An 18,318-nucleotide genomic window follows, 5' to 3' on the forward strand; every position below is an offset into this window, starting at 1 on the left:
ATTTTAGAAAAAACCTTGGAATCCACATTTAACAAGGATATAGGCCTATATGATGCACATTCAGTAGGATCCTTAGCTTTTTTAAGAATTAGTGAAATAGAAGCTCGATAAAAAGATTATGGTAATTTTCCTATAAATAATGCATCCTTATCAGAAGGGTTTAATAACAACTATTTATGATATAATTATGAAAATACAGCCAGGTATATCGGATAAAATTAAAAATGAATGGGAAAGGGAACTTCAACTTCACTTACCTATAGAGAAATGGGAGAAAAATTTTCAGTTAGTTAGCTCTTCCTCTATATCTGCTAAACATACATCGATACAATTTAAGGTGGTACAAAGGACTCATATGTCTGAAGATAAACTAGCTCGTTTTTACTCCCATATAAATCCTGTTTATGACAGATGTAGCTTCTTTGACTCATATGTTCTGGTCTTGCCCACTGTTGGAAAAATTTTGGAAAGATATTTTAAATATTATTTCAACAGTTTTGTGCATTGATTTACAACCTCACCCAATTACTGCAATTTTCGGTTTACCGATGATGGATCATGGCTCTTTATCCTCCTCAGCTTGTCAGATGATCGCATTTGTTACATTAATGGCTCAAAGATCCATCTTATTGAATTGGAAAGAGACCAATCCCCCTACTACATTTCAATGGTTTTCCCAAACCATATCATGTTTAAATTTGGAAAAAATTAGAGGTGTCATTTTTGATCCTTTGGTTAAATTTGGAAAGACCTGGAAGCCATTTATTTAACACTTTCATTTGATGTAGCTTGACCTTTTCTGAATCCTTTTTAGTAACCTAGAATATATGGATAGAGGAGCGGAGTTGACGACATTAATGATTGTATTCAATATATTAGCCCAGCCTTGTTTTGATTTGTTTCGATCAGTTTTAGTTTTTTTGTTACAAAAATTTAAAAAAATACGATATGTTTTATACTTTTATGAGAACGCAGTTGAAGTGTTTTTAGATTGAGGTATATTTTACTCCAAGAGTGAAGAGCGCAGATCAACTTTTGGATACATTGTTTCGACTGAACAACCCACATCTATAAAAATATAAAGTAGTAAATAGTGGAGATTCAGTTTCCTGCTTTGTGTCTAATGTTCTGAAAACAGTATAATCATTAAGGGATGTATCTGTTGAACAATTCTGGTCATGTATTGTAAAGGGAAAACTGTTTCATCAGTCCGATTTGTTTTCACTTGATGCAATTTTGTACCTTGTGTAAATAATGTCTCGCAAGATTCTGCATTCAAAGCTAAAACCGGTACAGATGGTGTTTACTTCCAGAATTTTCAGTTTTTATTTAAATTATGGTATATGCCATTGTGAAGGCAATTAGCATTGTGTACCTTCACTTTTAAATAATGAGAAATTATAAACTGGATGTATCATAATTTTTTTCATTTACATGTACTGTACTTATATTACATGTACATATTTGCCTATATATGAGTAAGTTGCAGTTACATTTATATTTATTTGGTTACTAAACATGTATGACATAAGATATAAATAAAATTCAGTTTCATATCTGACTTAAGATGTCTGATGATATCATTAATAACATATGAAGTTTGAGCTATTATCATTGTTATCAAACATCAGTTTTGATGTTAAGTCTGTAGAGACTTGGGGTGGGATCACACTATATAAAATGTGTAAGGAAGTGCCAACATATATGAGATTCTGTTGACCATTATTTTGCCAACATTGTTTAACAATTGGAAAAAAATATTAATCCTTTGTTCACATGATCAACAATGAACACTTTTATGCCAACATCACGGAGTGCAGTTTGATTTCATTACTTTCTGCACTAGAATCTCTTTATCAACATAAAAATGATAGCATTAACAAAGCAGGCTCATTTCAAATAATGCTGGTTCAATGTAAATTAGACAGTTAAATAATTTACATCACAAGTCCTGTTTAGCTATCATAGATGTCCATCAAGATTATTATTTGTTAAAGTTTTTAGTTGAAAGCTTATCAATCTGAAATGGAAACATTTAAATCTTGTTCTTCATAGGTGCTTGTCATGCATTGAGTATATCATTATTCTTTCTATTTAATATTCCCAGAGTCAGTTATTCTAGGCTGAAGCAAGTAAGCCGTAAGCTACAGTGATGGCTTGTATATACTGTAAGCATAAGGACTTAGAAATAGCGGGAGAAGACTACTTGACTCTGCAAGTCTGTCCTGCCATTCCTTTAACATCATGGTGGACCTGCTGCATCACTGCCACTTTCCTCCACCATCTCTATATTTCTTGATCTCCTTCATATCAAGAAATGTACAAATCTGTGCTTTGATTGACTCAGCGATAGACTCTCCACAGCTCTACAGAGCAGAAAATTTCAAACTTTTTACTACCTCCTGCATGAAGAAATTTCTTCTCATCTCAGTCCTAAATGGCCTACCCCCTATTGTGACACAAAACCCCCATGCTTTTAGATTTCCCTGTCAGGGGAATCACCTTCAATGTATTTAGTCTGTTGAAACTTGTAAGAACACACATAAAATGTTGGAGAAATGAATAGGCTGCATCAATGGAGAAAAATGAACCGTCAACATTTCAGGCTGAGACGCTTTACCATAGCTGGAATGAAAAAGGGCAGCTGCCCTAGAACGATAGAGTAAGGGGAGGGGGAGGGGCAAGAGCTGGCCATTGATTGTTGAATAGAGGTGAGAGGGGAAGCCAGGAGGGCGGGAGAGGGGGATAAAAAGTAATGATGTAAGAGGCTGGGAGATGATAGGCAAACGAAGTACAGGCTGAAAAAGAAGGAATCTGATCGGAGAGGCCGGTAGATCATGGACTAAAAGCAAGGAGGTGGGGAACCTGAGGGATGAAGTTGAAGATGGTGGGCTGGTCATAAAGGTGAGGAAGAGGAAAGAGAAGGGATAAAGAGGCCACAAGTCTAAGGAAAAGAAAGGTATGTTGAACAGGTAATGTCATGGCAGTGCTCAGGCAGGACAAACTGGAGGGATTGTCTACTGAAGCTACATGAGTTAAAATGAGAAACCAGAAAAGACGACCATGTTAATGGAATTATATTATGGAACTTACAATAGTCAATGGGATTTAGATGAGCTCTGTAGAGACCTAGCAGATAGATGCAAGAAAAATAATGTTGTGATAGTAAGTGATTTTATCCTTGTATTCTGACTGGAATTCCTATACAGTAAAAGGACTGGATGGAATAAAGTTTGTCAAATATGTTTCAAAAAGTTTTGTTAATAAATATATAGAGGTAACAACCAGAGATAGTACAGTACTGGATCTCCTATTAGGGAACGAGCAAGGGCAGGTGACAGAAATGTATGTAGGTGAACACTTCGGATCTAATGATCACAATTCTATTAGTTTCAAGATAATTAAGGGGGAGGATGGGACTGATCCTCACGTTGAGATTCTAAGCTGGAGAAAGACCAATTGTAATAGCATCTGTCAGGTATGGACAGGTTGTTGTCTGGCAAATGGATGCATAGTAAGTGGGAGGCCTTCAAAAATGAAATATTAAGAGCACAGAGTTTTTATGTTCCTGTCGGAATAAAACTTTAACATTCAAGGGATGTTGAAGCCCTGCTTAAGAAGAAGAATAGATGCAAGACAGGTGTATGCAGCAAGGAACAAATGAGGCATCTCGGAGTATGAGCAATACAAGAGAACACTTAAGAGGAAAATCAGGAAGGCAAAAGGAAGTTTTTAGGTTGCTTTGGCAGACAAGGTCAAGGAGAATCCCAAGGGCTTCTACAGATGCATTAAGAACAAAAAGATAGCAATGGACAAATTTGCTCCACTTGAAGATCATTTATGCTTGGAGCCAAAATAGACTGGGGAGATCTTAAGTGGATTTTTTGCATCCATATTTATCTGGGAAATGGATACAGAGTCCATAAAATTGAGGCAAAATAGGGCAAATTGGCTGAAAAATAGCAGTGGAATGTAATTCAGACAAGTGCGAGGTGTTGCACTTTGGGAGGAGAAAGCAGGGCAGGACTTACGCAGTGAATGGTGGGGCCCTATGGAGTGTGCTAGAGCAAAGGGATCTGGGATTACAGATCCATAGTTCCCTGAATGTGGTGTCACAAGTAGATAGGGTCATAAAGAGAGCTGTTGGCATGTTGATTGGCCTTCATGAGTCAGTGTATTGAGTACAGAAGTTGGAATGCTGTGTTGAAGTTGTGTAAGACATTGGTGCAGCCACATTTGGAGTATTATATGTAGTACAGGTCACCTACCCAGAGGATTGAAAGAGGACAGATAAAATATACAGGGAAGTTGCTGGGACTTGATGACCTGTGTTTAGGGAGAGATTGAATAGATTACGACTTTACTTCCTATAGCATAGGAGAATTAGGGGAGGTTTGATAGAGGCAAACAAAATTATGAGAGGTATTTATCGGGTAAATGCAAGCAAGTTTTTCCACCTTGGTTGGGTGTGACTAGAACTAGAGGTTATGGGTTAAAGGTGAAAGATGACATTTTTAGGGAGAACCTGAAGGAGAACTTCTTCACTCAAAGGATAGTACGAGTATGGAATGAGCTGTCAACAAAAGTAGTGGATGTGTGTTCAATTGCAATATGCAAGAAAAGTTTGGATAGATACTGTACGTGGATGGGATGGGTATAGATAGCTGTGGGAGGGGTGTGGGTCAATAGGACTATGCAGAATAACAGTTTGGTGTGGACTGGATGGCTTGAAGGGCCTATTTCAATGCTCTATGAGTCTAACCAATTGGGGTTTTGCAAAAGAAACTTGTTCTTCACAAATATGATAAGTGTCCTGTTCTTTGATTTCATAGATGGTGTTTTCATTCTGAGTGCTGTTTCACTTTGCATGTTGATGACACATAAAGGGGTTCAAGCCCAATTTGCCTTCTGATCAACTGTTCACGGCTCTAACTTCATCTATTTATTATTTAGTTATATCCTTTTCAAACAAAATCTTTTCAGTTCTCTTTATTCCTGGAATGATTATGTCAAACTAATTTTCCATGGTTGCTAAATCATTGATTTTTTTTAACCTTTTCATCAATTTTTATTTACCTTGTCAAAACTTCTCAGTATATTTCATACTTATTTTGACCTCTTGTAGTCTTTTACCACACATTGTAACTCACTCTTATATCAAGCAGCAAAATTCTACTTGCACGGATTTGTTTGCATTTTTTTTTAAAGATGGGTTTTAAGTGAACTACCAGATTGACCAAAGGAAAAGCGCTAATGAAATTGATTAGTGGATGATACAAAAAATACACTTAATAAAGTGTCAGTTTATCTGTTGAATGGGATGCAGTTAAATCATTTTAACATTAACAACCGAATGGCTGGACCACAGAATAGCAGATTTAACAAAGTATAAAACATCTTGATTAAATTAGTATGGTTAAATCATTTGCAATTCTGTTATTTGCTGATTCATTAAATTTGATTTACTAAAATAGATATTACATTGATTGGAGAATGACAAAATTAATTGATTCAAAGGGAAAGAATAATTCCCAGATAAGTTTAAAGCTGCAATTCAGTAAAAAATGCATTGGACAATAACCTCAGTGAGGGTCCATTGATCTCCTACAAGTTCAATGAATATCCCTAGTAAAGAATTAATTTTTTTAAAACAAGTTCTCCAAATTTTACTGATCTTTTCTTTTAGAACAGCTGTACAACTTGCACATAATTTGGAGTACATGTAATGATTTTGTGTACAAAGTTAGAAAATGCTCACTATACTAAGGGACAAATGACACAGGAGCAGGTTTGGCAGTCTTTCAAACCTACGCAACCATTACGTGAAAACATGACTTTTGTATTGTGATTATATCCACTTACTTTGCTTTCATATCTCCCAATTCTCAAGGTTAGCAAAAATCTGTTAATCTCACAACTAAACTTATTAGTTGTAGATGAGAGTTCCACACTTTCAATAGCCTTTGTCTGAATGGCCTGACTCCGATCTTAAGGCTATGACATATTGTCCTAAGTTTCTCACTAACAGAGAAGGTTCTCACAATCTTTCTTTCAAAATCTAAAATCAAAGACCTCCCTGTTTCCTGCATTTCTTGCAAAACTTCAGTGAAACAAACCTTACCTTATTAACTAGCACTTGGAATCTTTATTTGATTATGGTGAATTTTGCTCTAAATCTTCCAGTGTTATTATCCATTTGTTAACGTGTAAAGAGTAGGGCATTCTATTGTTTACTTTGAGGTAGTGGAAGAAGCTGTTCAAATGCATCCTTCCTCATTTCTTACCAACTCTTTAAATACAAAGATTGACATTCTTTAGTGCTCTGATTTTGGATCTTCTCAAATGCATCCTAAAATTTCCGTAGGCATATTGCAAACTTTATAGCATATAATTAAATACTGAGTACTTTCTTCATGGATATTTTGTAACTAACACTAAAATTTTTATACTTGGACTCTGAAACAATGTATTAACTTGGATTTATGAGGCCTTACAATTACTTGTTATTTATAGAACATAGAAAACCTACAGCACAATACAAGCCCTTTGGCCCACAATGCTGTGCCGAACACACACTTACTTAAAAATTACCTAGGCCTCTATTTATAATAGCCCTCTATTTTCCTAAGCTCCATATACCTATCCAGGAGTCTCTTAAAAGACCCTATTGTATCCACCTCCACCACCATCGCCAGCACCCATTCCACGCATTCACCACTCTCCGTGTAAAAAATTTACCACTGACATCTCCTCTGTACCTACTTACAAGCATCTTAAAACTGTGCCCTCTCATGTTGAATTTCAACAATGCTCCAAGTGCTCATTTTGTTTGATTTTTTATCATAAATATGTTGTTTACTCTGCTCTGCTTTTTATTATTAAAAATTGAACTGAGAACATTCCAGAAGAGTACAAGTTTTTATATCAACAATAAAATTTTTAATAATATGCATCAATAAACCTTCACCTACCATACATTGGGATTGTCTTTTCAAATACACAGTTCGAAATGTTATTAGAAATTGTCTTAATAGCATCTTTCCCAGCTTTCTTACTATTGCATCCAAATTTAAAATAGTTTGAGTTCAAGACATCTGATGTTAATTTATAAATTTTGGGTACCAAACTTTGCTTCTCTGCTACATCTCAATCCCTCCTTTGGCTTTGGGGTGTCAGATTGTCCAAGATATATCTTCTTCTTAGGCATTCCCTCAGGATCAATCTTGACACTTGGTTTCATCCTGATTCTGAGCAATTCAATGCAAGAGATTCAAGATGATTACAGACCAGGCACTGCTGCAAAGAATTCAGTGGATGCACACATAGATGTGTTCTGATCATAACCTAAACAAAAGTACACAACTTTTTTTTTAATGCCTCCCCTTGATATTTGAAGTATTTTGAATTTTGGAATATATAATAAGATATCTTGGGATCGCCATCATTTCCAACTCTGAATTTATGTGTTACCTGTACGCTGTCTTTGTCTTACACTTGTTCACCACACATGTACTTACAGTAGAAACTATTACATACCATTAATATAATGAAAGTATAACAAAAGCAGACCACAGCATGGGGAGAATACCTGAATTAGCTGTATGCAACAGCAAACAGTGGCAGGTTTTCTGTCTCCTCCTATGATGCTGTGTTTTATATAAAAGGTTAAGGTACACAGTATTTGTATTTTACTTCTTTAAAGTTTTATGTATAGAGTATGCCAATTGAGTACATAAGGCATTGATTTGCTGCAGTTTGGTGTTTGAACAGCAGGCAATCAGTGATCAGAATTGATTGGCAAGAACAGATTAAAATAAGGCAGGGGCAAGTGGAGCTGTTATTATTGGAGTAGCCTTTCTTGGAGTGATCAGTGTTAGAGTGGTTATTTGGGGCGTCAGCGAGGAAAGGCATGCTGAAGGCAAAAAAGCTGTAGCTAGGTTTTTTTCCAGTTTATTTATTGTTTTTTATTATTGTTTCCTTCTTTATATTTGCACAGGTAGAACAGTAGGGATGCCAGTTGATAGTTGAATTCTCCTCTTGTGGGGTATGGGACACCTCCAGTCTCCCTGAAGACTTCACCTGCAAGAAGTGCATCCAGCTGCAGCTTCTAACACTCTGTGTTAAGGAGTTGGAGCTGGAACTGGATGAATTTCGGATTATTCTGGAGGCTGAGGAGGTGATGGATAGGACATATAGAGGTAGTTACACCTGCAGGACACTGGAGATCGTGGAACAATCAGGATGGGAAAAGTGGTTACACAGCCAAACTCCTGTGGCCATCCCCCTCAACAGCAGGTACACAGCATCATTTTGGATACTGTTGGGGGTGATGACCTAGCAGAAGAGAGTCACAGTGGTCAGGTCTCTGTCACTGAGTCTGGCTCTGCAACTCAGAAGGAAAGGGGGAGAAGATTTGAGTTGTGGTGATAGAGGATTTGTTAGTTAGGGGAACAGAAAGAAAGTTCTATGAACAAGCGTGAGTCCTGGATGGTATTTTGCCTCCTGGATGCCAGGGTCTGGGGCATCTTGGATTGAGTCCTCATTATTCTTAAGTGGGAGTGTGAACAGCCAGAGATTATGGTCAATGACATAGGCAGGAAGAGGGACAAGGTTCTTCAAAGTGAGTTCAGAGCGTTAGGTGCTAAGTTGAAGAACAGGACTACAGGGTTTTGATCTCAGGATTTCTACCTATGACACCTGCTAGTGAGGCCAAAAATAGGAAGCATAAGATGTAGCTAAGGAGTTGGCGTAGGAGGGAGGGCATCAGATTTTTGGACCATTGGGCTCTCTTCCAGGGAAGGTGGGAGCTGTACAGAAGAGATAGTCTGCACCTGAACTGGAGGGGAACTTATATCCAGGTAGGAAGGTTTGCACGCTGGTGGGGGCGGGGAGGGCAGAGAGGAGGATGCTTAACTGGAGATGCAGGGGAATGGGATCCAGAGTGGAGAGGTTGTAGAGACAGTTATTGTTAAGACCTCAGACAAAGTCAGGGGTCAAAAGATTGAGCACGGTGTGACTAATGTTCTGAGCTGTGTATATTGCAATGAAACAATTATTACAGGAAAGGCAGATGGGCTCAGGACATGGATCAACACATGAAATTATGATATTGTAGCCTTTAGTTAGACTTGGTTGCAGGAGGAGCAGGACTGGCAGCTCAATGTTCTGGGGTTTTGTTACTTTAGATGTGATTGCGCGGAAGGGATTGGGGGGGTGGTGGCGTTACTAGTCAGGGAAAATGCCATGTCTGTGCTCAGTCAGGACAGACTGAAGAACTTGTCTAGTGAAGCTTTATAGGTGGAAATGAGGAAATAAAAAAAGGTATGACCATGTTAATGGCGCTATATTATAGACCACCCACCAATCCACAGGATTTAGAGGAATAAATTTGTAGAGAGATTGCAGATTGATGCAAGAAACATAAGGATGTTATACTAGGTGATTTTAACTTTCCACATATTGACTGGGAGTCCCATACTGTAAAAGGATAGAGATGGTCAAATCTGTTCAGGAAAGTTTCCTTAATCAGTACATAGAAGTCCCAATGAGAGACAGTGTGATACTTGTATGATATTAGAGAATGAGACAGGGTAGGTGACAAAATTTTGTGTAGGGGAGCACTTTGCAACTAGTGACCACAATGCCATTAGTTTCAGAGTTATTGTGCAAAAAGGTAGGTCTGATCTGCAGGTTGAGATCCTAAATTGGAGAAAGGCCAATTTTGATGGTATCAGAAAGCATCTTGCAAATATGGACTTAGGACAGGCTTTTTTCTCCAAAGGTGTACTTGGTAAGTGGGAGGCCTTCAAAAGTGAAATTTTGAGAGTACAAAGCTTGTACATACCTCTCAGAATAAAAGGTAAAGATAACAGATTTAGGGAATCTTGGTTTTCAACAGATATTGAGTACAGGAGATGGGGTATTATGTTGAAGTTGTATAAGACATTGGTGAGGCCTAATTTGGAGTAATGTGTACAGTTATGGTCCTCTACCTACAGGAAGGATGTAAATAAAGTTGAAAGAGTACAGAGAAAATTTACAAGGATGCTGCTGGGACTGAATGACCTGAGTCATAAGGAAAGGTTGAAAAAATTAGGACTTTACTCCATTGAACATAGAAGATTAAGGGGAGATTTGATGAAGGTATACAAAATTATGAGGGTGTACAGAGAAGGTAAATACAAACAGACTTTTTCCATTGAGTTTGGGTGGGATTACGACTGGAGGCCATGAGTTAAGGGTGAAAGGTGTAATGTTTAAAGGGAACATGAGGGGAAACTTCTTCACTCAGAAGCTCATGAGAGTGCCAGCGCAAGAGGTGCATGACATCTCAACTTCAAAGTTTAAAAGAAGTTTTGATAGCTACTGTGGTAAACCATATATATATGTTGTAACTGGGTTACCTCCTCTGCTGACTGCCCCTGTGACTCCTCCCACAGAACCCTGAATAAAGGCGATTTCGCCATTGATCCTCCTCCTCAGCCCAGGGGCAGACACTCAGCATGGAGGTCACATTTTACTGCGAATAAAAGCCTTTCAGTATTTACCCTACTTCCAGTCTTTTGGAGTAATTGAAGGTGCATCAGGTACATAGATGGTAGGTGTAAGGAGGGCTATGGTCTGGGTGCAGGTTGATGGGAGTAGGCATTTTAAATGGTTTGGCAACAACTAGGTGAGCCAAAGGGCTCATTTCTGTGCTTTTCTATGACTAGGACTCCACAAAAAACAATCAGGATTATAGAATTGTTCTGGTGTTTCAACAGCAAAACTTTAAAAATTGAATGCTGTGCTTTTTCTTAAATTTCTGCAACCTGCCTGCTGAGTATTCACGATTACCTTCAGTTTTCAGTTCATCGTGATACACCTTTGCTTGTTTCATGATCAGCATACTGTTAAGCGGCATGTATTCACTCTGATGCTGACAATACATGAACAAGATCTTCATTTTTCACTGTATCCAGAATGTTTCTGTTTGTATTAACTTCCGCTCATTACATATGTGAGGTCACTTCTCAGAACAGTCTGTGCTGCTCAGAGACCTGCTCATCACCTGGGAAACTTTCCAGTGTCTGGTACAATTTTCCATTTGTGACATCACTGTCAGTGCTAAAAAAAAATTTTAGAAAAACAAGAGAAAACCTACAGATGCTGGAAATGCAAGCAACACACACAAAATGCTGCAGGAACTCAGCAGGCCAGGCAGTATATATGGAAAAAAGTACAGTCGGCGTTTAGGGCCAAAACCCTTCAGCAGGACTGGAGAAAAAAAACTGAGGAGTAGATTTGAAAGGTGGGGGGAGGGGATAGAAAAATGCCAAGCAATAGGTGAAACTTGGAGGGGGACGGATGTAGCTAAGAGCTAGGAAATTGATTAATGAAAGAGACAGAAGGCCAAGGAAGAAACAAAAAAGACGGGGGGGGGGGGTGGTGGCGGGGAGGAGGACCAGATGGAAGTGATGGGTGGACAAAGGAGATAACATGAGAGAGGGACAAGGGGATGGGAAATGGTGAAGGGTGGGGGAGGGGGGGAGAGTGGATACGTTACTGGAAGTTTGAGAAATCACTGTTCATGCCTTCAGGATGGAGGCTACCCAAATGGAATATAAGGTGTTGTTCCTCCAAATTAAGTGTGGCCTTATCCCAATAGTGGAGGAGGTCATGGATGGACATAACAGAATGGGAATGGGAAGTGGAATCACAGGGAGATTCCACTTGCTCTGGTGGATGGAGAGTAGATGCTCGTAGAAGTGGTCTCCCAAGCTACATCGGGTCTCACCGATACACAAGAGGCGACACTGGGAGCACTGAACACAGTATATGACTCCAACAGACTCACAGGTGAAGTGTCGCCTCACCTGGAAGGACTATTTGGGGGCCCTGAATGGTAGTGAGGGAGGAGGTGTAGGGGCAGGTGTAGCACTTGTTCTGCTTGCAAGGATAAGTGCCAGGAGGGAGATCAGTGGGGAGGGACTAACGGACAAGGGATTTGCGTAGGGAGCGATCCCTGCAGAAAACAGAAAATGGGGCGAGGGGGGAGGGAAAGATGTGGGATCTAGTTGGAGGTGGCGGAAGTTTTGGAGAATTGTGTGCTGGATGCGGAGGCTGGTGGGGTGGTAGGTGAGGACAAGAGGAACCCTATCCCCGGTAGCGTGGCAGGAGGATGCGGTAAGAGCAGCCGTGTGTGAAACAGAAGAGATGCAGTTGACGGCAGTGTTGATGGTGGAGGAAAGGAAGCTTTCTTTGAAAAAGGAGGGCATTTCCTTCATTCTAGAATGAAAAGTCTCATCCTGAGAGCAGATGCGGTGGAGACGGAGGAATTGAGAGAAGAGGATGGCGTTTTTATAAGTAGCAGGGTGGGACGAGGTATCGTCTGGGTAGCTGTGAGAGTCCGTTGGTTTATAATAGACATTGGTGGATAAGTTGTCTCTGGAGCTAGAGATAATGAGATCGAGAAAGAGAAGGGAAGTGTCAGAAATGGACTAGGTGAATTTGAGGGCAGGGTGGAAGTTGAAGACAAAGTGGATGAAATCGACAAGTTCAGCAAGGGTGCAGGAAGCCGCAGCAATGCAGTCATTGATGTAGCATAGGAAAAGTGCGGGACGGTCACCAGGGTAGGCTTGAAACATAGACTGCTCCACGCAGACAATAAACAGGCAGGCATAGCTGAGATCCATGCGAGTGCCCATGTCTACCTCTTTTTTTTTGGAGGATGTTGGAGGACCCAAAGGAGAAATTACTTAGGGTGAGGACAAGTTCCGCTAGGCGGAGGAGCGTGGTGGGGTGGGGGTGGGGAACTGGTTGGTTTTGGTGTCCAGAAAGAAACGGAGAGCTTTGAGGCCTTCCTAGTGGGGAACAGAGGTGTTTTAGGACTGGACGTCCATAGTAAAAATAAGACGATGGTCGCCAGGGAACCTGAAATCCTTGAAAAGATCAAGAGCATGTGAGGTGTCACAGATGTAGATGGGAAGGGACTTTACCAGGGGGGATAAAACAGAGTCAAGGCATGCAGACATGAGTTCTGTTGGGCAGGAACAAGCTGAAACAATGGGTCTACCTGGACAGCAGGTTTGTAGATTTTGGGTGGAAGGTAGAAACAGGAGGTTGAGGGGTGCAGTCTTACTTCCAGTTCTCATCTTCCAAGACATTTAATGATCAATTAATGTGAACATCCAGCCAGTTCTTGAAAATAATTGATGACTAAGTGTGAGATCTTATCAATAAAAAGCAAATGCTGAGCCAATTTAAATTTGTATGCAAATTCTGGAAATTCACAGCTTGATGCATCTCTTAGTACTCAGAATTTACTGATTGATTTGCACATCAATAATAGCATGTGCGATTAATATGGCATATCTTCCAAGCCAGATTTGTTCACTGTTCTCCACGTAGCCTGCTATTAAAATGGGAATGTATTAATAATATATTTATTTAAAGAAAGATAAAAAGTACAGAAGAATGAAAACAGAAAGACCCATTAAGTGGATAACAGGAATTGGTTAGATGACTAATATATTCTTGACATGGACTCTAACGTTGCAGACACTGCACCTTGAATCTACAATAGCAGTCAGCTTTTACTTTGTTTTTCCTAGACTCACTCCTTGTGCTTCACTTCAACATTCCCTGATGATGCCACTTTAGAACTGCCTTAACCTTACCTCTTTGTCAATTTGTATCTTTCTTCTTCTGATCTTTTACTGTCACCATCTATAACTAATATAAGGAGCTGCTGCTGTCACAATTTGACCACTCACAATTGTGCACTAAAAAGGCCTGGTTCACTCTGTGTCATTCATTCCTCTAATTATTGCAACTGAGGTATGGACGTAACCATAGTTGGATCTATCCTTGACCATGATGCAATAGAAATTATCTTGGACTTGTTGATGGATGAGCCAGAGCTACATTTTTTAGTATTTTTTTCTGGTTCCTTAACTTCTCTTCAAACACTGCAGTCTTTTCTTGAGCGGGGAGGAAGAGAAGACAAATGAATCAATAGTGGAATGAAAGGCAGAGAATCATGAGAACATGAACTAGAATGAGGGACAAATTCTTCACATTCCCCTTCACGTTATTTTTTTGCTAACACCCAGAGTAAGAGGCGTTTATGATACAATCACAAGTCCATCTTCTGCCACCATGCATCAGCAAAATGTATTACTATTATTTTGTATACATATCGTTCTTAAATAATTTGGCAATTGGTTTACTATTGTCACATATACCAAGATAAAGTGAAAAGCTTTTGCTTGGGTGTCATATAGACTGATTATTCCATTCCAAGTAAAATTGCACAGAGTACAGTATTAAGGATTAAAAAAATTTCAGTGCCAGTTAATCCTCAAAGCTTTCAAGCACAGTGCATAACAATTTGACGACCATCTTTAAATGGGTTCTCTCATGGATTCTGAAACTAATGTCGTTATTAAACCACATTGGGCAAGTGAAGCTATTGTTGGAACAGGAAGATAGAGGACAAAGAAACGGGGAATTTGAGGGATTGGGGAGTAATGACGTGGCTGTTCATCATACACTACCCCTCCCACCAGCATCATCGCCTCACACTTACCCGAGAGCCTCTGTAAGTGCAACGTCGTCAAAGATGGCAGCGGCCAGCAAGTGATGGCGGCCGTGTCAAATCTCCTGAATTAAGAAGACGATTTCAATCATAGTTTCGAATCTGAAACAACGGGTTCATTCCAGAACCTGGCGCTGCCGAGAGTGCTGATATTTGAGAGGTGAATGGACATTTTGTTTTTCGTGTTATGTATCTTGTCGATGAGTTGGAATAAATGCCGGTAGTGATCCGTCCAACCTAACGCGATGGTGGTCGTGGTAAAGCCCCACCTCCTCGCTGACATTTGATTGGCATAAGAAGGGCAGTAGCATTTCTGATTGGTTCACAATGCTTGTCAATTTGCGATGACAACTGTTAAGTTTGGTTGTGGTGGTCGGCTTGTCCTGGGTAGTCGCCGCCTGTAGTAGTAAAATCCTGACCCTAACTCACTATTCCGGAGAAGTTGATCAGTACTAGGTGGCTGCAGTGATCTTCAGCATATTTCTGAAATTTCAATTTTACATAAGTTTCTCAGTTGTTTTCTCTTTTCAGTTTTGAAAGAGAAACCAACCCACTGTGTCTCCTAGCCGGCAATTTAATTTACTGTCAGAGGTAATCTACTTTGCTTCGTATAATATATTCTGGAGATGGCAGAATTAATCCTTTACCACCAAGGTGAAACGTACATGTGTAGTTCATTTTCTGTTATTGTTGAACCTTAAATCAAGAAAACTGCCTATCCTTAATGACTAGCTGTTCCTTCAGTTAGTCCTGACGAAGGGTCTCGGCCTGAAACGTCGACTGTACCTCTTCCTAGAGATGCTGCCTGGCCTGCTGCGTTCACCAGCAACTTTGATGTGTGTTGCTTGAATTTCCAGCATCTGCAGAATTCCTCGTGCTTGCCTCCTTAATACGTGTTATATTTCAGGATCTGTGCGTTACCGGCAACGCCGACATTTATTGCCCCGTCCCTTTTGAAGGGTTATCGTATCACTCGTGCCTTAAAACTAGATTTTCATTCTCTAGCGTTTTAAAGAGTGTGGGACGATCTTTTGAAGGATAAAATCCCGAGGGAGCACGAAAGGGTAAATATGAAGATATTTCCAAGTCAGAATGGTCTGTAACATATAAAATGACTTGTAGATGGTGGTATTCTCGTGTGGATGTTCGTTTCTGAAGTTAATATACCTATACATTTGCGAGATATTATTGGGATGGATATGAGTAGGAGGTACTTTTTCTTTGGCTACCAGTAGCTGTATGTTTTGTAGAAATAGTACAGGCTTCAATTATGTGTGTTATTGGAAGTTGGAAATGCGATGCCCATCACGATGACTTCTTTGTCCTTGATGGTGTTGAATTTGAAAGTTGTTGCATCTATACTCATCTAGACAAGTAGGGGGTATTCTGCCACACTTGTGACTTATTCCATGTTTAAGTATGAAGAGTAATTGCTGCTTGATAGCACTGACAATGACACCTCCCATCACTTTGCTGATAATAGAAACTAGATTAACTAAATTTGTCCAGCCTTTTATGGGTAAGATAAATTTGGGCAGTTTTCCCACAGTCTTCCAACCCAGCAGATGAACCATGAGGAGCAGTTAGTTCTAGATTTTGTAAGTCTTTAGTAATACAAACTTGGGTGCACTTTGATCACATCAGACTTGCTATATCCAGTCCTATGAGCTGCTGCTTGACATCACTTTAAGTGAATTGAATTGGCTTCTTGGGGATAACAGCAGGCAACTGAAATGAATAATCTATGCTCCATTTTTGGTTCAGCATGACTCTGAATGCTTCACTTTTGTAGTTCACATGGTACGATGCTGGGCTTTGCCATTAAGGACAGTGATGTTCATGGGCAAGCGCACTTAAGTGCTGGAGGAACTCAGCAGGTTAGGCAGCATCTATTGAGGAAAAAGGATAGTTGACATTTGTGTCAGCACCCTCATCTGGATGTTCTTGGAATTACCTCTCACTACCTGTTTAACCATTTGTGAAAATCGTGACCAGATGTGGCAGAAAGTTTAGATTTGCTTAGCTGTATTTTGCCTGATACACTTGTAGCAGGTGTTGGAGCTTTGCCAGGATAGCATCTTGGGTTTGGCATACCTGGTGCTGCTCCTAGCATGCCCTACTGAACTCTAAGCAGACACTTGATGACAGAGCTTGCTTATGATGGTAACAGAAGGATACTTGGACCACGAGGTGACAAATTGTGGTGGCGTATTTTTTCTGTGACTGATTGTCCACAGTACATTATGAGTGCCCGGTTCAGAGCTGCCACAGCTGTTGTCCATTTATATGATTGGCGCTATACAATACAATAAAAAACGTCGTCCTTGTGAGCACATGTGACTCTCTCTGCCAAGAATAGCAATGCAGATGTGGCCAAATGCATCTAGAACAGATAGATTCATGTGGAGTAAGGTCAAATAGCTCAATCCCTTGTATTTTGCTTAACACCTGCAGCAGACCCAATCTGGTATGTGTTCTTCAGGAATTTGTCAACTTTCCCAGTCCTGGTGCTCCTATTCTGGAGGAACATTGAATCATACAGATTTCCTAGTCCAAAACTTACCTGATGTCATGGGTCTGGAGTCATTTCTTGGGGATTCTTAAGCTGCTTGTCCTGTTTGTATGCCATTGTAGTATCACCTCTAGTGTGCTTGTTTTGCTGTTGGGGCAGGGATTTGATGGGGTATGGCATAATTGCACTTCAAGCAGCATTGCTCAGCACAGTAACAAGCCCTTCTGTTGCTGACCGTAATCCCAAAGTAATCCCTTTTGCTTGAATGTGCTTCTATTCATTGCTTGTAATGTCTGTCTAAATGTCACATAAACTTGCTATCATATCTTCTTTTACCACCTCCCCATCAACACATTCTAAGCATCTACCATTCTTTAAAAAAACATTTGCATCAGATCTCCTTTAAACTTTTGTCATTCTCATCTGAAACCTATGCCATTTAGTATTTGACATTTTCATGATTGGCAAACTATCTTATCTATGCCTCTCATAACTATATAGTATATACTTCTATTATGTAAGGGTGCAGCCTCTGCTCCAGTGAAAGCAATCCAAGTATGTCCAATCTCTCTTTAGAGCTAATACTGTCTAATCCAAGCAGCATCCTTGTATATCTCTTCTGCACCCTCTACAAAGCCTCCAGATGTGGCCTGTAGTGTGGTGACCTGAACAATTAACTGTGACCTGACTAACGTTTTATATGGCTGCAGCATGACTTCCTGACTTTTATACTCAAAGCTCAGAGTGATGGAGGCAAGTGTGTCGTACACCTTCTTTACCACCCTATCCACTTCCCGGGAGTTATGGACTTACATCTCAAAACCTCTCTGTACATCAATGCTTAAAAGTGTCCTACCATTTACTGTATAACTTCCTTTTGCACCTAATTTCCAAAAATGCAACACCTCGCATTAGTGCGTATTAGACTCCATTTGCCATTTCTCCACGAAGGTGTACTCTCAAAATTATCCCCTATATACTGTATTGCACTTAATTATTCTGTGGGACAGCTGTTCCTATATAGATTTGGATTTCTATTTGTTTGAGGAGGACTTTGGAAGGTCATCAAACTGGGAGCAACTTTGCCACATTAAATGGAAACCTGGAATTGTAAAGAATCTTTCATGTAGCAGTGTCCCCTTAGCTTGCAGTAAGAGGAGAAAGTATTAGTTGTGACCAAAGAAAGGGAAAAAGGTAAGATAATTAAAGCAACACACATAAAATGCTG

At 39.8% G+C, this 18,318-nt stretch overlaps 1 protein-coding gene across 6 annotated transcripts in view; it reads left to right on the forward strand.

Annotated features, from left to right (window-relative positions):
- The first annotated feature begins 14,577 nt into the window (after positions 1-14,577).
- The window catches only part of arfgap1 (ADP-ribosylation factor GTPase activating protein 1), a 51,169-nt gene continuing 47,428 nt past the window's right edge, over positions 14,578-18,318 (forward strand). For 5 of the 6 annotated variants that reach the window (XM_063041378.1, XM_063041380.1, XM_063041381.1 and 2 more), the window contains exon 1: positions 14,578-14,738. The gene's annotated coding sequence lies outside the window, so the exon portion shown is untranslated. The remainder of the gene's footprint in view (positions 14,739-18,318) is intronic. The other variant, XM_063041379.1, reaches the window with a different exon arrangement.

The sequence above is a fragment of the Mobula hypostoma genome, chromosome 2, assembly GCF_963921235.1.
Source record: "Mobula hypostoma chromosome 2, sMobHyp1.1, whole genome shotgun sequence".
Lineage (NCBI taxonomy): Eukaryota > Metazoa > Chordata > Chondrichthyes > Myliobatiformes > Myliobatidae > Mobula > Mobula hypostoma.